At 39.4% G+C, this 24,153-nt stretch overlaps 1 long non-coding RNA gene across 1 annotated transcript in view; it reads right to left on the reverse strand.

The window, feature by feature from the left end:
• LOC131504501 (uncharacterized) overlaps positions 1–13,231 on the reverse strand; it is a 63,633-nt gene extending 50,402 nt beyond the window's left edge. The window contains exon 1 of the long non-coding RNA XR_009258029.1: positions 13,119–13,231. This is a non-coding gene — a long non-coding RNA (uncharacterized LOC131504501). The remainder of the gene's footprint in view (positions 1–13,118) is intronic.
• Positions 13,232–24,153: the final 10,922 nt, after the last annotated feature.

A 24,153-nucleotide genomic window follows, 5' to 3' on the forward strand; every position in this document is an offset into this window, starting at 1 on the left:
CATCTCTTATGTCCCAGTTTCTACATATGTGAGTCTATCTTATCCAAAGCCTTAGTCATCTTTGAATTTCCAACATGTATCTCAGATTCCAAAACACTGGACTCAGAATGTTTGCTAAATGAAAGAATGAAGTCTTAACTGGGAACCAGATGGAACAAAACGGTTGACCTATTATTACCAACTCGATTCAATCCCATAGACTTTTGCGGAGTCAATGCAAATCCTTCTGCCAGCAGACACTGAAACTGCATTGGGAATGCAAGAGGTTAACTGGCAGATATTGCCAATGAAAGATGGAGGAGGAGGAAGCAGGACTGAGCAGAGAGTCTCAGACTGCACTGCAGACCTGACCCTGAGCCAACCTAACCTGATGGGGAACTCCAGGGCAAACACTGCCCTTTATAGATGTCTGGAATACAGCAGATATGGGCAAGCCCAAGAGTCCCCACCATGCTCAGTCCCTGGCTGGGGACTGCACAGAAGAGCCTGACCTTGGCTAAAATGATATGTGCAGGCAGATCCCTAAAGCATTACAACTGGAAATTATCAGCTAACTACTCCTCACAGTTGATGGGGTAGTTCTTTCTTGAGGTGCGACCCAGCAGTGCACGTCTAGGTTGCCACAATGACCCTCTTCCCTGTCCTTTAGATCCAGAGATAAACAAGGCTTAACCTTTATAGTAGACTATAGTATGGAAGGAAAATTAATCAATTTTTTAAATTAATCTAAGACAGCAGCATGTGAATAGTTCCCCAAGGAAAGTCGCATCTACTATGGGGTGACTGATTAACAATGTCTGCCATGGACGGAGGAGGAGACAATAAGTGTGCAACGACCTGTGTTTGCCATCCTTGGCCTAGCCCTCCCCTCTGCCTACTCAAATCTCCCTCAAGGTCCAGCTGAAGTTTCACATTTTCCATACTCTTCTTAAATCCATAAAGGTCTCTCCATACGTCTCTCCTTTCCTAACCAGCTACAAACTTACTACCATCTCATAATTTATCACAGAATTTATATTTCCTGGATTATCCTACAATTGTTTCTTTCTATTACAGCTAGTCACAATAAACCAATTATAAACAATTTGACATCTCATACTTTCTTACTCTTCCCTTTTGGACTAGTCCCACACCACTTAACACACTGCAGAGAATACAGTGGTTAGTCAATGGCTGCATTTAGATTTATGGATCAAATGACTAGACTTCTAGTTCTAGAGGAAATCAGCAACCTTGTTGCAGGAATTCAAGGGTATTGGTTATTTCCTTCCAAATGCTCCAAAAGAACGAGCGAGCATCAATTCTCAGTTGGGATGCATCTACATGTATGTTTCTGTTGCATATATTCCTCTTATCCTCCCTAACACCCACTGGCAGCTTAGGGGAGGTCTAAGGAGAGAGAAACTGGAGGCTTTAGGAACACTTCTATAATTTCTACCAATTCCATCCCACCATCTTCTCAAATGTCTAGGTTTAATTTAATAATTTAACATAAACTTCCCTACAAGCACAACGTTGAACACCCTGGCTGCCAGCACCCTTTCTGACAACAGTACCGCCACAGAAACTCACAAACAGAAGCTGGGGAACTGCTTCTGCTACTTTCCTCTGAAATTCATGCAGAGAATAGAGTGTAGTGTCTACTTCTATTTTCATGGCCAAAATCCTCCAGGGAATGGGGAAGTCAACTGTGCTTCCCTTACACTCCCCACTTCTGCTATTTTGGTTTCCATCCAGCCTCTCTTCAAGGATCAACTTTCCAGTTAACTTGTTATAGAAAGAAACCAAACAGATCAAGGGGAAAAAAGGAAGTTTGGGATGAATCTTTTTTTTTTTTTTTTCCTATAAAGTAGTTTGCCTTCTATACCTTTGGCTTTATTAACCAGAGGGTGGGGGAGACATTTGCTTCTAAACTCACTGAAGTTGAATCTACTCATTCAAATTAGTTTACCTTTTTAAATTTTAGCTCACATTACCAGTTTACCAGTTCACACTGTTCATCACATTTAAAGTATATAATAGCTTTCAGGAAAATCTCTTTAAAGCCTATCCTAAAAATCAGTTCTCATCACATCCCATATGTTTACATGGTCACAACTGCCACCCTAATTTTAAAGCTCACTTAAAAGAGCGTCAGAAGGTAAGTGACTTGCCGGAGGTCACAGTGAATCCAGGGTGAGTCGGGAATAGAAGCCAGCTGTTTGGACTAGCTGCTCCATGCTCTAATCACCCCAACAGCATTCATTCCCACACACCCCATTATTACAGAGACACTTGTCCCAGAGCCCTGTCCAATTCATCTTCTATAACAGGGGCTATGGAAATGCTCAATCCACCCCTCTCACTTCTCCAATTTGATTCTGACTCATTGCACAGTCACCTCCCCAATTATAGTCACTGGGTCATTTTCAGATCAAATAACTTACTTAGGAAATTGGCAGGCTCTTTTCTTATTTAATACAAATATCACTGTAAATGCTAAATATTTTGCCAACTCACAACTGTAGAATTTTTTTTCTCGCTTCCTATCATGTTGGTGTGAGTTCAGTGAGTGCTCCCTACATGCCAGGCACAGTGCTAACTCTTAGGGATACAGAATACAGTCCTCGGCTTCAAGACGTTGACCACTTATTGGGGAAGACAGACAATTAAGCAAGCAATACAGTATACTAAATCCCATTATAGGGAACATATGAAGCACTAAAGAAGTTCACAGAAAAGATATTTAACCTCGGCTTGAGGGATCATAAAGATTGCTTAGAAGCTGAGTAGTCACAGGAGATACCAGCCAGGTATTATGGGTTAAACTGTATCCCCTTAAAAAAAGATATTTTGAAGTCCTAACACCCACTACCTCAGAGTTTGGAGTTATTTAGTAATAGAGTCTTTATAGAGATAATCAAGTTAAAAGGAGGTCATTAAGGTAGACCCATATCCAGTGTGACTGGGGAAACTGGACATAGAGACAGATGGGCACACAGAGAAGATGTGAAGACACTCAAAGAGAACACCATGGAAACATGGAGGATTGGAGTGATGCATCTATAGACCAAGGAACACCAAACTTGCCAGCAAACCAGGAGAAGCTAGGAAAAGGCAAAAAATTCCCCTACAGGTTTCAGAGGGCTCAGGGCCCTACCAACCCCTTGATTTCAGAATTCTAGTCTCTAAAACTGTGAGAAAATAGAATTCTGTTGTTTAAAACCATATAGTTTGCAGTACTTTGTTATAGCAGCCCTACAAAACTAATATGCCAGGACAAAAACAAAAAACAAAAACCAAAAACCAAAGCAAACAAACGAACATTTAAACAAAGGAAAATCAAACGGGCAAATGCCTTGGTACAGAATGTTCCCCATCGCTGGTGAAAACCTGGGAGTAGGGGAGGGGATGCTGGGAGCTGAGGCACAATGGGGGGTCAGACACCAGCCCTTAAGTACTCAGTGTAACATATTGAGTCTGCCCTTTGCTTCCACAGAACCTAAGGAATCCCCAGTGTTTCTACTATGGAGAGAAAATTTTCTGGATATCATATGTTCTGTACATCTGCTGATAAGCTTTAAACCCTACATTTCCTCTGCAGTCAGCAGCTTGAAGCATCAAAGCTTCTGTTTCAGCACCACATCAAAACTCAGGAAGCTTTAAAGTTCATCCAAACACCCAGCTTTTGTTAGAAGAAGACATTGAGACTCTGGAGACAAGCAATGAACTGTCTCACGTATCCCTCTGAAAATAAATATCTGATAAGTGGACCTTTATTTACATCCTATAATGTCCTTTCCTGTTCCAGGTCTCCTCCAGTCAGAGATACAAGATGCTACATCAGTCTCATCTAAGGGAAGACGGCCACCCAGCATGGGCCACAGCACAAGTGCAGCAAAATCCTGACACTCAGACCACTAACAGCCTCTTGCCTTTGTTTTATCAACAGACATCTAAGGCCATCACCTGGGACCATGCAAACATGTTCACTTGGGAATGGGCTAAAATTAGCAGCTTCAATTCCTCTTTGAAATACCCCACACTAAAAAAGGTATTTTTGGCAGACTTCCCATAAAGTCTTAATGCATTTCCTGCCAGACATTTGAATGGAGAAAAGTTCCTATGATCCACCAAATTGAGGAATTCTGGTCAGTGAGGCAAGGCTTCAAAGTGCCCTAGCTCAACAGAACTGAGAAAGGGAATAGAAAGGAGGAGATGCCCTTCAGGAAGGTGTGTAAAGAGTCATGGGCTTTCTTCTTTCCTTTGATGTGGGTGGATGTCACCCTAATGAGAGGAACTGCCTTGTGCAAACAGGACAGAAAGCATGCCAATAATGAATCAAATGCCTGTGCTCTGTTTTACAGCTTGGTTAGAATCAGTGTCAAGCATGCCACGTCGCAGGTTGAACTCCCACTTCAGAGGTTTGAGGGCCAGAGGAGAAAAGGGTGGAACACAAAATGGAGTTTTCTTCCTCCTTCCACACACACATTAGGGTTTGAATTTTAACGGTTTTGGTTGTACTGGATTTTGTTTCCTTTGTTTTCCCTGAATTGAAACCAAGGGAATTAAATGTGGGTCTATTGCTAGGCACAGCACCCAATCATACAACAAACAGCAGCGGATTTTATTTTAGTATTACAGTAAATGTTTACTCATAGTAATCTGCTTTCACCTTCCCTAATATCCCTAGATAGAATTTTCCCTTCATCCCACTCTTCAGTCTGCAATTTAGTGAAGAGCTTACCCCGCTTTACTGTAACTTAGTGCCATATCTCTCCCTTGGTAACAACTGCATCTTAATCATCTTTGAATCCCCAGTTGCCAAGACAGAATATGTACACCATTCATTAAATGAATAACATAAATTAAATGAATAACATCCATTTTGAACAGCCAAAATACCGCAGAGCCAAATTTGCCATTTTGGCTAATCACTGCCTTTTCTGAGAGTTGTCCCAGTACTCTTGCACATGATCACTGAAAACACAACGGGGCACATGTGTCACCCCTCAGAGAATGCTCTCCATTGTCTAATCTCAAGTTTTCCCACCTTTGATTTTTCTGTCTGTCTCACGTTCCTTAGAAGACAGAAAATAGCTAAGTAGGTAACCAGCTTAGAAGATGTTACTCCAAAAGATGGGAGTTGCAACCATACGGTATTTTCCATTATACAGATGTTTACATACACATAGTTTAATATTGCATTTATATAAACTGTACATGCTAAATATAATTTCTACTCTTTATTTAAGTGTGTTCTTTGAAAAATGTAATAAACTTCTTTATAATCAAGGTAGCTTGACTTACAATAGTTTGTCTTAGAAATACAAAGCATTTAATTGGCTTTCCCATCTACCCTGAGAAGCTAGGCACTGCCCTCATTTGCCTGAGGGGATAAGACAGCATGAGTCAATGACTGAATTTAAAAAGCAATGCTCTGGAACCACTCTGGAGTGAATACAGCAGATTTCAGCACTGGGCCAGTCCATCTTGGCTTTCATCCAAAAGGGATTTTGTTAGGGAAGCAGAGTAATACTTCTATTAAGAAGCATAAGAAGTTAGGCTCAAACAGCACACTTTATCGTCAGAAACTTTATTACCAGAGCCCAAAATATATGAGACATTGGGGATATACTCTGGTATGCCAGTAAAGGAGCCAATTATGGTCTGATCATATCAACAACACTAACTGAAATAATATTACATGTTCCAGAAAAAAAATTATGATTCAAAGATCTTATGGCAAAAGGAGGATAAAATTTGGGTTTGAAGGAGTCTAAAAGCAGAAAACTTATCACACAGGCTTCCAGTCATTGGAAGAAACATGTATAGCCAAAATATATATGGCCCAATATCCTCATCTCAAAACTTCTAGGCTCTACTCAGAACCTAGAAGTAAGTCACCCAGAAACAACTAAAACTAAGCCCTCTCATTTTTCCCATAAACATTAGCAGTCATCCAAGGGGAGAGAGATCATGAGACAGTTTTTGTAAGTACAGCTACTCAAGAGACACAGTGGGGGATAGTGAAAAGAGAAAACAGGTTTGGGGACCAGACTAGCCAGAGGGGGAATCTCACTAACTGTGTAAGCCTGGCAAAAAAAAAAAAAAAAAAAAAAAAAAACCTGAGCTAAATGACCTCACCCACTGGAGCCTTAGTCTTCCTCATCAAAAAAATAAAGGCAATAGTATTTAATTTACCAGGTGGTTTGAAAATCTGAGATTAGGTAGGTAAAGCATGTAGCATGGTACCCAGAAAATACCAAGGGTTCAACAAAAGGGAGTTATTATTATAGTAAAAAAATATTAGATTACATTTACCATCAGCACAGACTTGTGGAAAATGAGATTCAGTAGTATTCGTGTCCAAAAGCAATTTGTCCCCTATTAAAAGAATTTTAAATGTCAGCAAACAAGAGAAAGTCCTCTTTTTATATAACAGAAAGGGATATGTAAAAGGTAAGTGACTGAAAGATTAAAACTGCATTAAAATGTAATAAATCAATCTATCACCAAGTGTAAATCGTTGATACTAGATTCTTTCCAATTTTTATTTTACTAGGAAACAGAAAGGATAGTTAAAGCAGGGAAACAGAATAAGGGAAAGAAAGGAAGAACAACCTGGAGAAGAAAGTGTACCAGAAAGAAGAGAATGGGGGTGATTAAATTGAGTTTCAATGATTAAAATATACATTTAGGGGGAAAAAATGGAAGGCAACAATTATTTATAACAATATAAAGAATATATTCCTATCTCTAAATTTTCCTGATTGAAACAACTAAGATGTTAGAGAAAATATAAAACCCTATTGTTTTAATGTATTATTAAGCAGGCATAATATTTAAAAAATCCATAAAAAATCCATAAAAACAAAGTAAAAGAACCCTGGAGTAAAGTAGATACCAAAGTTCACTTTTGCCCCAAGAGTTTTTGCCAAGCCTTGGAAATCTTGGGCTTCATCTTTCACAGATGCAGATAGGAAGTAAAATTGGGGGTGGTTCAAGGCAAATGATCTAGTAGAAGATGCCTGCATTGAATGGAATCCCAAAGGTCTCTATCCTCAACGCAAGAGTAAACTTGCAATGAATATGCTGTATGGTGGCAGTTAGCAAAGAGACTTTCTTGCCATCAACTTGTCTCTGGGTGGAGGAAATAGATTTCTCCTAACCATTTGTAAATGCAACTGTCCCACATACAGGCTGGTGATCCAACTTTTTGTTTACCTATATGATCATAACATATCAAAAGTGGGTAATTTAATATAAAATGATCCAGAGTTGCTAGTGCCAACAAATAACTGCCAGAAGCAAATATATATCCTCTCTAAAAGATGTCAACCAGGTGTTTGGAAAATAGCACTGAATATATAAGGAAAATAGACTACCCACAGTAAAAATTAAAAAATGAAATCACAAAACATACCTGAAGAGAAGACACCATTGACAAGAATCAGGAGAAATAGCAGAAATAAGATATAGGCCTTCAGGAAGAAGGACTTCAGGAATTGACAATTATATACAACATAGAAAGTGAATAACACTGCTGTTCAAATTTTTTTTAATGTTTATTTATTTTTGAGAGAGAGAGACAGAGACAGAGTGTGAGTGGGGGGTGGTCAGAGAGAGAGGGAGACACAGAATCTGAAGTGGACTAGAGGCTCTGAGCTGTCAGCACAGAGCCCGATGTGGGGGTTGAACTCACAAACAGTGAGATCAGACCTGAGCTGAAGTCGTGCCCCTAAATTTTTTTTAAAAAGGAAGAAAATCATGAAAATTGATCAGTGAAATGAGTGATTAAAAAGAATGACCAAACATATTTGAAAAAGAATCAAAATAGAACTTCTATAAATTAAAAATATATTACTTAAGTTAAAGGAACTAATGGATGCATTAAACAGAAGAATAGATAGCACTGCAGGGAGAATTAGTGAACTGGAGATCGTTTTTTTATAAAGCATCCAGAACACGCTCTAGAGGAACAAAGAAATAGAAAATATGGAAACAGATTCACAAAAATAAAAATGAGACAATCTAATCAAAGTTCCAGATAGAATTAATGGAAAAAAATGGAAAGAGACAATATTCAAAGATATAATGGCAGAGGAATTTTCAGAATCGATGAAACAATATTAGCAGTCATGGGGCACCTGGGTGGCTCAGCTGGTTGAGCATCTGACTTCGGCGAGGTCATGATCTCGCTGTTCGTGAGTTCAAGTCCCACATGGGGCTCTGTGCTGACAGAATCTGTGCTTCAAATTCTGTGTCTCCCTCTCTCTGCCCCTCCCCCACTCGTGCTCTGTCTCTCTGTCTCTCAAAAATACATAAACCTTAAAAAAAAAATTAAAAAAAAAAACAATATTAGCAGTCAGATGCAGGAAAACCCCATACACAAAATTATAAGGACATCACACCTAGATAAATCAGAATGAAACTGTAGGGTACAAAATGAAGAAGAGGATCTAAATGCAACCAGAGAAAAATGGCAGCTCAACTACAAACAAACAAGGCAATTAAACTGATGGCTGACTTTTCTATATCACCAATAGAATCTAGAGACGGTAAAATAGTATCTTCGAAGTTTGGGGAGAAACTAACTTTCAGCAGAGTTTTATCTATGTTGAAATATGGAAGCAATCTTTCAAGAACTGGGAAGGGGAGAAGAAATAGACATTCTTAGAAAAATGAAACCTGATATTTTTACCACAAAAAGACCTTCACTAAGGGAAACTGCAAAGGATCTTCTTCAAACAGAAGGAAATGATCAAGAAGGAAGAAGAAATGTTGAGTTGGACATTTCTTGTGTGCCTCTTCAAATTTTCTCGGGCAAACCTTTTATTCCAGCCAGAGCTGCACCAGCCAAATGTATGCAGATTTTAATCAACTTCACACAGCTGTAGCCTGACAACACTGCACGTTTCACTTCCTGCCCTGGGAATTCTTACCCATGCTTAACCCAGGGCTAGCAAGTAATTAATGCCTCAAAGGATAAACAGAACTTCTGACCAATGGGGACTAGTAACCCATGAATAATTTCCCCCACTTGTTCCCCAAAATGGACAATCATTCAGTGAGGTTCATCCTCATTCAGTGAGGTTCATCCTATGGTACTAAGAGATTGCACACCCACTCACCTCTAAGAGTGGTTAATTCAATAACCTGTATTTATACTGTCCCTCCTTCCTTCCTTATTTCAGTCCACCATCTCAGATAAACTACTTGCTTGTAAACTTTTGTCTTAGGCTCTGTTTCCTGGGGAACCCAGGCTAATAAAATACTATATTAAAAAAATGATAATGACTAATTTGCTGAATGTGGAGGCATCAAGAATCAAGCTAAGTGGAAAATACTTCAAACAAAGGCATGTTAAGTTGGGAAGGAGCTGATAAGAGTTAATGCCTTCTAAAATCTTTTTATTGCTTGAGCAACGGGTAAAATATTAAATAACTTTAGAGTCAGTTAAGTATGCATTTTAAAATAGTTATGAAACCACTAAGGGAATAAATATAAACTGTACAATTTCTAACAAAGGAAGAAAGGAGAAAGATTTGGGGGGAGAGACTGGTGATGAAGAGGGAGGGCAGCGTCAGATGGAAACTCATCCAGTACAAAAAATAAATTAATTAAGGCAAAAAAGGAGCAAGAGAAAAGTAACAGAGGGATACATGCCACTGTCCATTTATCCAAACTCATAGAATTCACAACACAAAGAATGAATCATAATGTAAACTATGGACTTTGGGTAATTATGATGTGTCAACTTAAGTTCACCAAGTATAACAAATGTACCACTCTGGTGGAGGATGTTGATAATAGAGGAAGCTATGTCTGTGTGGAGACAAGAGGTATATGGGAAATCTTTGCATCTTTCCTTGGATTTTTCTGTCAACCTAAAACTGCTCTAAAAAAAAGTCATAATAAAAAATAGTAACAGAAAAAAAGGACAAATGGAAAGCACAAAATAAAAAACAGAAACAATTCAACTATACCAAAGTAAACTGCGTAAGCTCTCCAAATAAAATTAAAATACCATACAGATTAAAACAAAATTCTGAGATATGCAACTTATAAGAGACACTTCTAACATAATGAAAGTAAGCAGTTAATAAGAAAAATAAGAAAATTAAGTCTGGAATAAGCTAAATAATATGTCCTAGGTCACAGGTTCATAGTACCTTTTTTTTTTTTCTCTGATCCCTGTATCCAATTGTTTTCCTTTATGTCATGCCAGTTACTGTGGATAGGACCACTATTTTATTCATCTTTATGTAACTACCATCCGGCATAGCAACAAAGCAGTATCTGCTGATTTCATGAAATTGAAATTGTACTAGTGTGCAATCCATCAGAAACATGGTGAGCCTTCTCAAAAGGAGCAACAATGTTTCATTTAATTTATGAAGATTGATTTGTTCTGATATTTCTAGCATAATATACGAGCTTTATTTCTCCCTAGAGGATAAAATCAAGGCATAACTCAACTTAGCAAATATCTGCATGTGTGGTCATTTATAAGGTGACAGGCATGACCATAAATGATGGCATTAATTTATTCTACATATATTTATTCACCTAATCTGTGCCAGGTACTGGGTAGGCATTTGGATTCAATGATAAATAAGGCAGACATAGTCCTTGCCACTTTGAAGTTTCCAGACTAGTTGTAGAGCAAAACGCTAAAGTAATTTAAATTTTGATTACTTTAAACAGTTTAAATTTTATTTCTTTTAGATTGTATTACATTTAGAAAATTCCTTGATCACAAAGAAAAATTTCAGCTAGTCTTAATGTATTAACTGAATAATCTTGAACACATCATACAGTCAATTAGATCATTTGCTGCTCTGAAACTCAAGTTCCTTATCTCAAATCTCGAAAATAATTCCAATGTCTCATTGTGATAATTATCTGAAATGATGTGCCAGGCACGGCGATGTCCAATAAATGCCAATTCTCTTTAGAACCCAATTGTTACTACCATGCCCAAATTTAATATATACCATATCCCATTTGTAAATATTAAGCATTATGCAGTCTAGGAATCAGGTTTCAGAAAAAAGGGAGCCATCTTGATGTAGCAAAACTGTTATTTATTAGAAACAGGTTTACTGAGGTCTAAATAGGAACCATAATGTATGTATATTTATTCATACTTTGTATCTATTACATAGATGGTGAACTAGCCACTATGATTTCAATAGTCTCCTGGCATTTACTTGTAATAATGATCCTATTATAGTCTATATATTTAACACACAGCTTAAGGTATTGCCTTTCACTCCCAAAAAGTCGTATGATCTAGTGAAAACTTAAAAAACACTGTTTTCACCTTTATTTCCAAGCTCATTCTTTACCTAAGCAGATGTATTAGATATGCTGCATAAAGCTAAAGACTTTGAAATTAATAGAGACCTGGTTGCCACAGGATATGACTACACCTAATGGGCTATTAAAAAATGATTAATATATGTCCCAGTGGGCCACCAAAGAGAAGGGCCATGATTGTGCATAAAAATGAAGAATCTGACTTAACATGGCAACAAAAAGTACTAGTCCAAGTTGCAAAGCACTGACTGTAGGAAGAGGCTAAAAGTTTTGGCTGGCTTTATTAGCTTCTAAAAAAACAGTATTTCCTAAAGAAAAAAAAAAGCAGAGTTTACTAGAATGAGCTTTGTGTTTGGTCTTGCTAAAGTGGCTCATTTTTTTTTCTTTTTAATTTTTTTAACGTTTATTTATTTTTGAGGGACAGAGAGCGAGCAAGGGAGGGGCAGAGAGAAGAAAGACACAGAACCTGAAGCAGGTTCCAGGCTCTAAGCTGTCAGCACAGGGCCCCATGCCGGACTCCAACCCACAAACCCTTAACCCACTAAGCCACCCAGGCGCCTGAGACAGTGGCTCAATCTTTTCAATGTTAGGTGCTATTTTGCCTCTGATTCACCACGTCAGTGTGCTGTAAGTCAACTGCATGAAAGGAGCATTAAACAGTGCCTTTGGGAAAAATACTAAACTCCTTAAGATGTTGGGATGAAAGATGCTCTGTAATTGCAAGAATTTATTATTAGTTCTTATTATTCAGACTTGTTTTCCAATATTTTCCACTGTAGATGCAAAGTTCCAGAAGTGATGTAGGAAGATCCTCAACTCACTTCTCCCACAGACTTGCTGAGTCTACAGCTACAAACGGAGCAATATCCTCTTTAAAACCTAAACGCCACGGGCGCCTGGGTGGCTCGGTCGGTTGAGCGTCCAACATCCGCGCAGGTCATGATCCTGGTCCATGAGTTCGAGCCCCGTGTCAGGCTCTGTGCCCACAGCTCAGACCCTGGAGCCTGCTTGGGATTCTCTCTCTCTTTCTCTCCCCACCCCCCCGCCCCCCAATTCCTGCTTGGGATTCTGTCTCCCTCTCTCTTTCTCCCGCTGGTTCTCTCTCCCTCAAAAAAAAAAAAAAAATTAAATAAAAATTAAATTTAAAAACCTAAATTCTGGGGTGCCTGGGTGGCTCAGTCGGTTAAGCATCCGACTTCAGCTCAGGTCACGATCTCGCAGTCCGTGAGTTCGAGCCCCGCGTCGGGCTCTGGGCTGATGGCTCAGAGCCTGGAGCCTGCTTCCCATTCTGTGTCTCCCTCTCTCTCTGCCCCTCCTCCGTTCATGCTCTGTCTCTCTCTGTCTCAAAAATAAAAAAACGTTAAAAAAAAATTTTTTTTTTTCAAAAAAATAAAAAAAATAAAAACTTAAATTCTGGCTGAATGATGAATACGCATGGAACACATGAGAAGAAAACTACTTCAAAGGAGGTAGGAGAGGCTGGAACAAAATCTCTCACCATAAACGCCACCCCTGGAGCAGTGACCCCCACCCGGAGGAAACTCAAAACCCCAAGCTCCTCCCTGAGGAGCAAAGGGTTTGAACACCACATGGAGTGCCCCCAAATTTAAGACATGCACTTGAGAGATAAGTTGCCCAAAACATCTAACTGTGAAGGCCTTTGTCTCCTGCCCCAAGTGCCACAGAAGCGTGGCAATCTGAGTAAGGGCTCTTAAAGGGTTCCCACATCCCATGCTGGGACGCACCCACCGCAGGGCCCAACTCAGAGGCAGCTGATCGATTTCACACCCAGACTTAAAGCGAAGGAGGCTCACCTGCTTCTATGAAATCCATGGTCCGAGGGGGCAGGCCTGTAATTCAACACACACTTCCACTTCCGGGCGGCGGCTGGACCGAACACTCTCCACGCGGACGCTAGCAGGCGCCATCTTCGCTCGCGCTCGCGAGCCTGCGCCAGAACTCGCGCCTCCCACGGAAGGAGGCTTTACAGCGCCTGCCCGCTAGGGGTCGCTTTTTTTTTTAATCTCCTGGAGGCCCGGGGAGTTTGCGTTCCTGGTAACACCCGTGGAATAATCGGTGCCACTGGGAAAGGAACCTATACCCCTGGGTGTTGTGCCCATTTCTTGTGACTGCTGCCAGAGGACACTTCTCCGTTGCCTGGCTCTAGCGGCCAGCAGGATTTTTACACTCCTGGGTCTCATAAGATTGTACCGAACAGAGAGAGAGAGATTTATTTTTTTTTTTTTTTTTAATATATGAAATTTACTGTCAAATTGGTTTCCATACAACACCCAGTGCTCATCCCAAAAGGTGCCCTCCTCAATACCCATCACCCACCCTGCCCTCCCTCCCTCCCACCCCCCATCAACCCTCAGTTTGTTCTCAGTTTTTTTTTTTTTTTAATTTTTTTTTTTCAACGTTTTTTATTTATTTTTGGGACAGAGAGAGACAGAGCATGAACGGGGGAGGGGCAGAGAGAGAGGGAGGCACAGAAGCGGAAACAGGCTCCAGGCTCTGAGCCATCAGCCCAGAGCCTGACGCGGGGCTCGAACTCACGGACCGCGAGATCGTGACCTGGCTGAAGTCGGACGCTTAACCGACTGCGCCACCCAGGCGCCCCTGTTCTCAGTTTTTAACAGTCTCTTATGCTTTGGCTCCAGAGAGAGAGAGATTTAACAGCTGGTCTCAGTGAGGCACAGCAAGAGGCAACAGACCCAGGAGGTGGGTCTTTCTGTGAAGGAGACCTGTGAACTAATTACCCTGGCTGTGGCCGGAGGGGTAGGCTCCTTATTAAACATCTCCGGACTGACTGTAATCCGTTCCAGAGTTCAAAGGGCAGGCACTATCTTCCGCTCACTCTATGCCCTGCCACAATGACAGCCTCTCCTGGAGGGCAGCTTTCCCCAAAGGTTGAGCCCCAGGGGGCACCCTGGATCTCCTGGCTCTGGCGGCTGAAGGGGCTTGCATTCCTGGGTGCCACCGGACTGTGGCAATCAGAGGACTGGTCTTCGGCAGGCTGCCATCGCCAGGGCACTCACTGCACAGACAGCGGACTGAGGCACACTCCAGTCTTTCTGTGAAAGAGGCCACTTGGCTTGTCCTGGAGCGTCCAACTAAGAAGAATGCTTCAGGTATGGCACACGTCTAGTGGCATTTGGAGCTGCTATAAGGGGATGTAGGCTGTGGATGCCATCTTGGCACTCTGCTCTGCTGCAGCTCACTGGTATGTCCCAGAAAGGAGCTTCTACACCCTGGTCTGGAGCCCTGATTGGTGCTCACTGAACGGGGGAGAACAATGTATAAAGGCAGTGAGAACTTCAGCAGAGGTGGGGAATATAAGAAAGTACCAAATAGAAGTCACAGAGCAGGGGCGCCTGGGTGGCTCAGTTGGTTAAGCGCTGAACTTTGGCTCAGGTCGTGATCTCCAGGTTCCTAGGTTCATGCCCCACATCTGGCTCTGCACTGGTGGTGTGGATCCTGCTTGGGATTCTCTCTCTCCCTCTCTCTCTCTCTTCCCCACTTTCACTCTCTCTCTCTCTCTCAAAATAAATAAACTTAAAAATAAAAGTCACAGAGCAAACAATACAGTATAGAAACAGCCTAAGTGTCCATCCAAGGATGGATGGATAAAGAAACTGTGAGATATATGTATCTTACAGTCACATGTGCACACACACACACACACACACACACACACACACACACAGGAATATTATTCAACCATAAAAAAGAATAACATCTTACCATTTGCAACAACATGCATGAACATCAAGAGCATTATGTTAAGTGAAATAACTCACACAGAGAAAGACAGATACTGTTTTATCTCTCTTATACATGGAATCTAAAACAACAACAACAAAACACATAAGCTCTTAGATACAGAAAACAGACTGGTGGTTGCAAGAGGCAGGGATAGGAGTAGAGGTTGGTAGGAAGTGAATTGGGATTTTTTAATTCAAATAAATTAAATAAAATTCTTTTAATACAAAAGAAAAAAAAACCCATTTTCAATGAACAATTTAAAGCCCCATCTCTGCTTTCCAGGACACAAACTAAAGATGCTTGAAATATTATAAAGCTTTGTATCTTTCCTATTCTGTATTCAGGGCCACATTTGAATAGATTATTTCTTTCTTCTCAGTAGATATAAGATGAGCCATTAAATCTCTCAGATAGTTTGGGTGCCTTCATTGTTGAATAAAACATTTTTAAAATTCACATTTTTTAAATTTTTACTTTTAAAACATTTCCTCTCTAGCTTCATTTTGAGTATTACTGATTATTTCTTATTATTATTACCTTCCAAATACTGTCAGTCAAATAATAAACATTTCCAGAAGTCACCCATGAAAGAATAAGTTTTGGAGATGACAAGAAAATTGATCGTGACATTTGTGAAATTAAAAACATAATAGTCAAATATCATCTTTGAAATAAATGACTAAAGACAGTTAAGTACATTAATTTTTAACTCACCAGTTTAGGAATGGGAAAGCCAATCAGAGCCCTTTCAAGCATTAATGATAAGTCACTAAATCCAAAAGTTTATTCAACTACACAAACATTGCACATAATCATGAGAAAAGGACCCCCATGGTGAGAGGAAGATAGGAGCAGAGATTTCCTAAAAAGACCAAAATGCCAGGTTTATAGATGCTTCCTTCCACTGACCGTGGTTATTTCAATATCTGTCCCACAAACACAAATTCACACATTTATATATTCACAGGAGAAGAAGGACTTTACTTTTGTTCTTGTTAGGTGCTAGAAGCTTGATATATTTATCTTATTTAATCTTTAGAAGAACTCTAGGAAGCAGGTATTATTATTAATCCCATTTCAAAAATGCTTTGAATGAAACTAAGAAACATACAGTAATTTGCTCAAAGTCACATAGCTAATAAGAGAAAAAGTTAGGTTTTCACACACTGATCTGATTGACACCAAGCCTAAACTCTTCCCATTTTTTTCATTCATCCATTCATTTTGTTGAACACCTATTATGTTCCTGGTCATATAATGGAAATGCAAATACTTATAAGATAACAGCCTGAGCCTTGAGGAATCAAGAGCTCCATGGGAATGCAAGCTAGTGTAGCCACTATGGAAAACAGTATGGAGGTTCCTCAAAAAATTAAAAATAGAACTACCCTATGACCCAGCAATTGCACTACTAGGTATTTATCCAAAGGATACAGCTGTGCTGTTTTGAAGGGACACACGCACCCCAATGTTTATAGCAGCACCATCAACAATAGCCAAAGTATGGAAAGAGCCCAATGTCCATCAATGGATGAACAGATAAAGAAGATGTGGTGTATATATATATATATATATATATATATATATATATACACACACATATACACAATGGAGTATTACTCGGCTTTCAAAAAGAATGAAATCTTGCCATTTGCAACTACATGGATGGAACTAGAGGGTATTATGCTAAGTGAAATTAGTCAGAGAAACACAAATATCATATGACTTCACTCGTATGAGGACTTTAAGACATAGAACAGATGAACATAAGGGAAGGGAAGCAAAAATAATATAAAAACAGGGAGGGAGACAAAGCATAAGAGACTCATAAATATGGAGAACAAACAGAGGGTGGTTGGAGGGGGTGTGGGAGAGGGGATGGGCTAAATGGGTAAGGGGCATTAAGGAATCTACTCCTGAGATCATTGTCGCACTCTATGCTAACTAATTTGGAGGTAAATTTAGAAAGTAATAAAATTTAAAAAAAAAAAAAGAGCTCCATCCTGGGAAGTGTGTAGGAGGTAGAAGTATCTATGCTAGCAGGTAAGAAGTAGAGAGAGGAGGCTAGTCAGAACAGATGTTAGGAAAAGGTGAAACCAAAACCAAGTCTACAAACATGAGTAGGTGTGGCCAGACATGCCAAGAAAAGGATTTGTAGACAGAGCAGTGTGGGCAAAGACAGCTTAGCCTGAAATTTTAACTACAAGAGAAATTTCTAGAATATAAGTTTCAAAGACGAGTGTGGAATTTGGGTGCCATTTTTTAAATGGGAGCATGAGAAAATTTCCCAATACCTTTCCCACATAAAGGAGACTTCATAAACCAGTGAAATCTGTGTGAGAAAAAGCAAAACCAAAGAAAGTCAATCCTCCAATACAACTGGTCAGAGAATAAAGTTAAAAGGCATTGTCTATATGAAAAGCATGGAACAGGATTGACCTTCTCATAGTGAAAATGAATCTCCTCACTGTGCTTATTGTTTGTACCCTACTCATAGCATCAGTGTACCCTGAGATTTTAGCAGGACCGAGTTGGTTTTAGGGGTGTCACTTGGAATTTATGAACATATTACTGGAACCAGGGAATATCCATAAGGACAGTATAGAGTGTAGCAGTTCCTATTTCTAGACTCTAAACCACTTCCTCTAAAGCACGCAAAGAGCAATTCCATTTCAGTGTAACACTAGCTACTCTGTGACGTGCACAAGAGCCAGCTTCACATAGATTGTCTGGAGTAGCCTGTGGGACTTCCTCTTGGTCTTTTGGCTAACCTATGCATTGGCAGGTAATAGGAAGGAAGAATGAGGTGAAGTACCCCAATTAGGATGCTCTAAAGGTAACCCTAGATTGGAGGAAACCACAGACAGATTAACTCACGTTGGCACCAGGCTGCGTGGGATCCTTACCAGAGCAGCTGTAGTACTCTCTTCAAATACCATGACTGCCAACATCTGATGAGATTCCCAGAGGCATGAGTGAGCCAGGCACTAGACTGATTTCACATTAATAAGCTTTGGCCGCTGGGTTTTTAGGTAAACCACCGAGTAACGTGCTTCATTCTGGGGAGGGATAGCAGGGAGGTGCAGAGTGAGCTTCTTTTGAAATTTCTGTTGTCTTTTAAGCTCTTCTGCTGTGCAGAGAAATCCAAAGATAAAAATGGTGAGCAGGAGACTGACATAATTCCTAAACTTATATTCATAATCGTATGATAACCAAAAATGGGAATCAGGCCACCAATTACATTAAATTCATGCTACCTTGGCAAAGATTGTTAAATTAACTTTGAAAGCAACAATTAGACCCTTGGTAGCTCACCAGGAAGATTTTTCCACCCCTGTCTCTCTCTGTCTCTATCTCTTCCCCCTTGTCTTTCTCTGCCTCTGCTCCCGGTCTGTGTCTTTTCTCTGTTACACTGCCTTCCTTTGACTCTCTTTCTCACACTCAGTGTATGTCCAGTTTCTCCAGAATTCTGCCACAGTCCTATAAGATGTTTTAGGTTTAGGTCATTGGAATAACAGTTCCATTTGATAGAAAAGCGCCAGTAGGTTCTTGACCAAAGTAGGACACACACTCTCAGCATTAAACTATTCCTAGCAATAAAATGAAGCTCAAGTATAATTTCCTTTTATGGTTCTCTAAGACTTGAGGGAATAAACAATCTACTGCAATAAATTTTTGTGTCAAAAGATAAAAATGTTGATCAACCAGTCACAGAGCCTTTCCATTTCTTTCAAGCCATATTTCTTTTTGCCAAGTGTTCTTTCTTTGGTGGAAGCCAGCAAACTGCCAAGTGTAGATATTGTTGCCCACACATGGAAAAGAACTTCCCTGAGCTGTGCATATGCCATATTAAAAAAATTAATAAAAATGTTCCTAAACTTGCCTCCTAAACTTTATGAATGAACCCATTACACATCTAATTCTGTACTTCTTAAAAGCAGATTTGTAATGAATTATTTTATGCCCCTTAAATAATTTAAAATCTCAAAGATGCAGTTTTCAACAAAGCCTTAGCATGCACATTGATATGAGCTGCATATATTAGATTGCGCTTCTTTTACATATTTAGTCACAGGTGTATTTCAGTATTTTGATATTTTCTGCATTGGTTTGAAAGAGCTATTTATTATCAGAGTCATCTCACCAGTAAATATTTATAGGCAGTTTTATTTCTAGTTTAGGGTTTGAGTATCGTACCTAAAAAAAGGTATTGTTGATTTGCTATTTTAGTTTTTGATAGAGAGTGTGTTTATGGCATGGCTGTGGGAGGTTTTTTTCTTTAATAATTTACAAAATTACCTGCAGTAAAATCTTCACCTGTTCTTTGTTTTCTTAGCACCACAAAATTGGAATTACATATAAAATCTTTCCTCCAGGAGATTTATGTCTACCACGGAAAGAAAATCTCCACTTAAATTTTTATGAAACATCGAAATTACAGTCAGCTTTAGCAAAACAATACAAAGGAGCTTTTGTTGGGTGAGGAGTATTTCCAATATTTGAGGACATCATTCTTTATCTCCCGTTTAATTTTTATTTTCCTGTGGCCGTTTCTTTTGGTTTCATTGATTCCCCTGTTTATAAGTGCGGTGTGCTAATTTGTCTTTCATTACAGGAAGTTCCGAGTGCCAACCACAGAGGCTAACCCCAGCCAGAGGAGAGGCCTCCAGATTGGTTGTGCTTTTCACATTTTAATTTGAGGTTGTTGCATGAAGGGGCTGGTGGCTGGTTGTTTCTCTCTTTCCCCAAGAATGATCACCCCATCCTTGAAGAGGGCAATGGTCTCCACCTGGCAGCCCCAGTTTAGCTGCACATGGAAGCAAAGAAAACCAAAGGCTGCCCTTCACTTGCTTTGGACTTAAATCTCTCTTTACTGAATTATGTGTTTTAATAAAGGGTTTATATAACATCCACAGAACAGTTATCAATTAATTACCCATGGAAATTTAAGGGATGTTACACAGTGGTAGTTATTATACCCAGGGCATTAGACATATGTTACATAAAAGATGCAGTCACCTTGAAATTATATTGGTAAGGCTGCCTTTTTCCTATAGAATATTATACATTCTAATGTGAAAATTGAGTTAAAAACCTATTAGGAGACAAGAATGGCATGTTCCAAGTGGTTTTAGGCTTATATACATTTCCAGTAAGCTCAGCAGAAATTTAGGAAAATGTGCCCACTGTTTTGAGAAATTTCTTAAGTTTTTAGGACATTCGTACCTTCTGTGGATTGGGGTTTTGTATTTCAAAGAGCAAATAGGCAGCTCATTTAGAACCCTGGCTCCTGGGTCAATCTATTGATTCATCCAGAGCCTCCTGCTTAGTGTAGAAGGGAGATGATGTAAGTCCCTCCAGGTAGTACAATCCTAAAGCTGAGAGCTCTGTGTCTATGCACCAGCACCTGAATGTAGGTGCTGGAAAGGATAGGGTAGAGTGAATAATGGAGAAGATAGATGGATGGTGACAGGGACCCAGGATATGACTGACAAAGGAGGAAAGAAAAGAAACCTTCCAGATCCCAGAACAGCAGTGGCAACCACAGGGCATGGCAGGACCACTGGGGGAGGGAGACAGAGAGGGGCCTACCAGGATCTCAAGTCAGTGGCAAAGCTGCCAACAGGTTTAAAAGGATTATTCCACTCTGTACATGCTCTGAAAACTGCCAAAACTCTCAGCTTCCAAACGATTTTTCCATTCCTGGAATAAAAGTCTATCTTGCTTTGAGGGAGCATAAGATGGTATTTTTTTGTTTGTGTGTCTTTTTTATTTTATCAGGGATAAAAATTACCTTCCTTCCTGGCTGAAGAAATTAAGGAGTTGCATTAGCTGTTTCTGCAGCTATAATATAAAATATCAGAAAATCAAAGCCGTTACTTTGGGGCATTATACTACATCGATTTTTAGGAAAATTACCTCCATTGTTATAGTTTAATTAAAAAATACCATAAATCAGCAAAATGTTTTCATTTAGCTATTTATTAAACAAATTTGAACAAAACCGAAGTCAAAAATTCACCCTAACACATTGCTACTATAAAAATAGAAGTAATTCATTCATGCATTCAGCACTGAGTTTTTGACTGTGCTCATCCCTGGAGAGTCATTATTGGGGAAACATCAACCAAGGACACAACCCCTGAGCTCAAGGATAAAGGGAGAAGCAGCACGGAAACAAATGCAGCTGACCCTTCAACAACAGCGGGGTTAGGGGTGCCAACCCCCACACAGTGGAAAATCTCCATGTAACTTTTGACTGCCCCCAAATTTAACTACTGATGGCCTACTGTTGACCAGAGCCTTTTCGACAGTGTAAACAGTCGATTAACACCTATATGTATTGTGTGCTGTATTTTTTCAATAAAGTAAGCTAAAGAAAATGCTACTAAGAAAATCATAACAGAAACCATATTTATAGTACTGTATTGTATGTATTGAAAAAAATCCATGTTTAAGTGGACCCATGCAGTTTATGTGTTGTTCGAGGGTGAACTGTAATTTCCATCTGAGTGGATAAGTGATCTACCAGGGTACCAGAGGAAGAGATGTGAACTAAGAGGCAAGAGTGCCTAATTCCATAAGCAAAATCTGGGCAAGGAATGTGGTGTCACAGCTGAGCCGTGACGGACTGACAATTCAAAAGATGAAGAGGGGGGAAATAGTACCCCATGAAGAAGACACGCAAATCACATAGTAAATCCCTTCCTATGACTGTGATTGTAAAAGACAATTGCAAGGACAGTTGGGTTGGCCTCCTCTGGTTCATATATCTGAGCAGGACTAGGACACTGAGAAGGCCCAGACTTTTTCTGGGAGCCAAGATTTTCTCTGAAAAACCCACTGACTCTAACTTGAGAGTGACTATGAAAGGCACTGAGGAACCAGAAATGCCACACATTTTGTACAAAAAAACCTTTTCATCCAAGGTCTAATTTGCCCTATTAGAATTTTGGTCACTCATCAACAGTATTGACATCAACAGTAGCTTAAAGGAAAATGAACTTGGTGTTTATGGTTAGTTTTTAAATGAACCACAAATGACTTGTTAAATACAAAAGATCATCACACCTGAGAATGAAATAAATCTACTGAACGGAGAGTGTTCTGAAGATAAATACACTACATTTTAATTACATAATCAGGGGTGCCAGGGTGGTTCAGTCAGTTAAGCATCCGACTTTGGCTCAGGTCAGGATCTCACGGCTGGTGATTTTGAGCCCCATGTCGGGCTCTGCACTGACAGCTCAGACCCTGGAGCCTGCTTCGGATTCTGTGTGTGTCTTCATCTCTCTCTGTCTCTGTCTCTCTCTCAAAAATAAAATAAAAACAATAAAAAATTTTAAGTAAAAAATAATTACACAATCAGATTAACTGTCAAATGATAATAATCTCTAATATTCAATATCGTTGTCACATTCATTCTACCCTTAGAGCCTTAAAACAAAGTCATGGGAGCCAGGAAGATGGTATTATTATTGTCATTTTACAATACAAAAAGGTTTGATGAGTTACCCAAAGCAACGTGGAATATCAATGTCAAAATTGTCAAAGTGTCCATATTCCTAAAATTTGAGCCTCTGTTCAAAGATACACCCATGATCCAAAACTTATAATAAGCTTTTCCAAATTCAAAATTTTAAATATAATATTAAACTAAGGAATGAGGGTTTTTTTTTTCCATACTAAGTGAAAATGAAGATTATTCACTAATTTAATCCCCTTCTCCTCTTCTGTGTATAGGATATGATTTAGTCACCCACATAGCATGGAATGACCTGAAATTGACAACACATTTTAGAACACGGCAATGTTCTGAGGCTGCCCTAGAAGAAAATTGGTAAACTCTTATCTGTGACATTTAACAAAGATTTACAAGATGGAAGGAAATGACTGCTTATGTTAAAATGGAAAAAATAATTAATTGCCATATGAAATTAGAAGCCAGAAAAGAAGCATAGCTCAAGTAGATAATGAATTTGAATGATTTGGGCTACCAAAATAACCCAAATATTCCGGGCAACATTAATTATTCATTCAGATTCATGTTTCACTTTGAGTTTGTTGAATAATTGTCAAAATCGTACTTATTTTGATTCATATATTTATGGTTGATATTAACTGTGAATTTTAAAGCTTCATTTTTAACAAGCTTTAAATATTACTTCCAGTTCCAAGGTTGAAAAGTAAATACATTATTAATATGTAAATAAACCTTGGTCCTTTACACCACACTTAAACAACATGTTTAAGAAGGAAATTCAAAGCTACTGAAGATTCTCTTTTAGTTCCTTTAAAATATTATAAAGGTACAATCTTATGCAGTGCTAACTAAACAATAGGTTTATTCTTCTTGTCTTACTGTTTTGGCTTTTCATTTTTGATAGCACATTGTGTTCTTTGTGCTGTTTGTAATGACTATAATCTAAAGAGTTGCTAGAGCTGAAAGGGTAACTGCCACCAGAAATCTGGGAAAGCAAACTCATTAATACATTTTATAGTATAAGAGGAATATATTCTTTAAGTGTTTTTTTTAGAGAAAGAGAGAGAGAGAGAGAGAGAGGTGGGGGAGGGGCAGAGGGACAGAGGAAGAGAGAGAGAATCCCAAGCAGTCTGCGCTGTTAGCACAGAGCCCGACTCAGGGCTCAAACTCTTGAATCGTGAGATCATGACATGAGCAGAAACCAAGAGTTGGACGCTTAACCCACTGAGCCCCCCAGGCACCACAAGAGGAATATATTTTTAAAAAATCTATTGCATTTGGGGTGCCTGAGCGGCTCATTTGGTTAAGCACCCAACTTCAGCTCAGGTCATGATCTCGCAGTTCGTGAGTTCAAGCCCCGCGTCTGTGCTAATAGCTCAGAGCCTGGAACCTGCTTCAGATTTGGTGTCTCCTCCTCCTCTCTCTGCCCCTCCCATGCTCATGCTCTGTCTCTTTCTCTGTCTCTCAATAATAATAAATAAAAGTTAAAAAATATATATTAAAATCTATTGCATTCATGTATGTATATGGTTGCTGTATTTGTTGGGTTTAATTCTAGGGCTGCCATAACAAATTAGCAGACAGTGGCTTAAAACAATAGA

The sequence above is a fragment of the Neofelis nebulosa genome, chromosome 2 (assembly GCF_028018385.1).
Source record: "Neofelis nebulosa isolate mNeoNeb1 chromosome 2, mNeoNeb1.pri, whole genome shotgun sequence".
Lineage (NCBI taxonomy): Eukaryota > Metazoa > Chordata > Mammalia > Carnivora > Felidae > Neofelis > Neofelis nebulosa.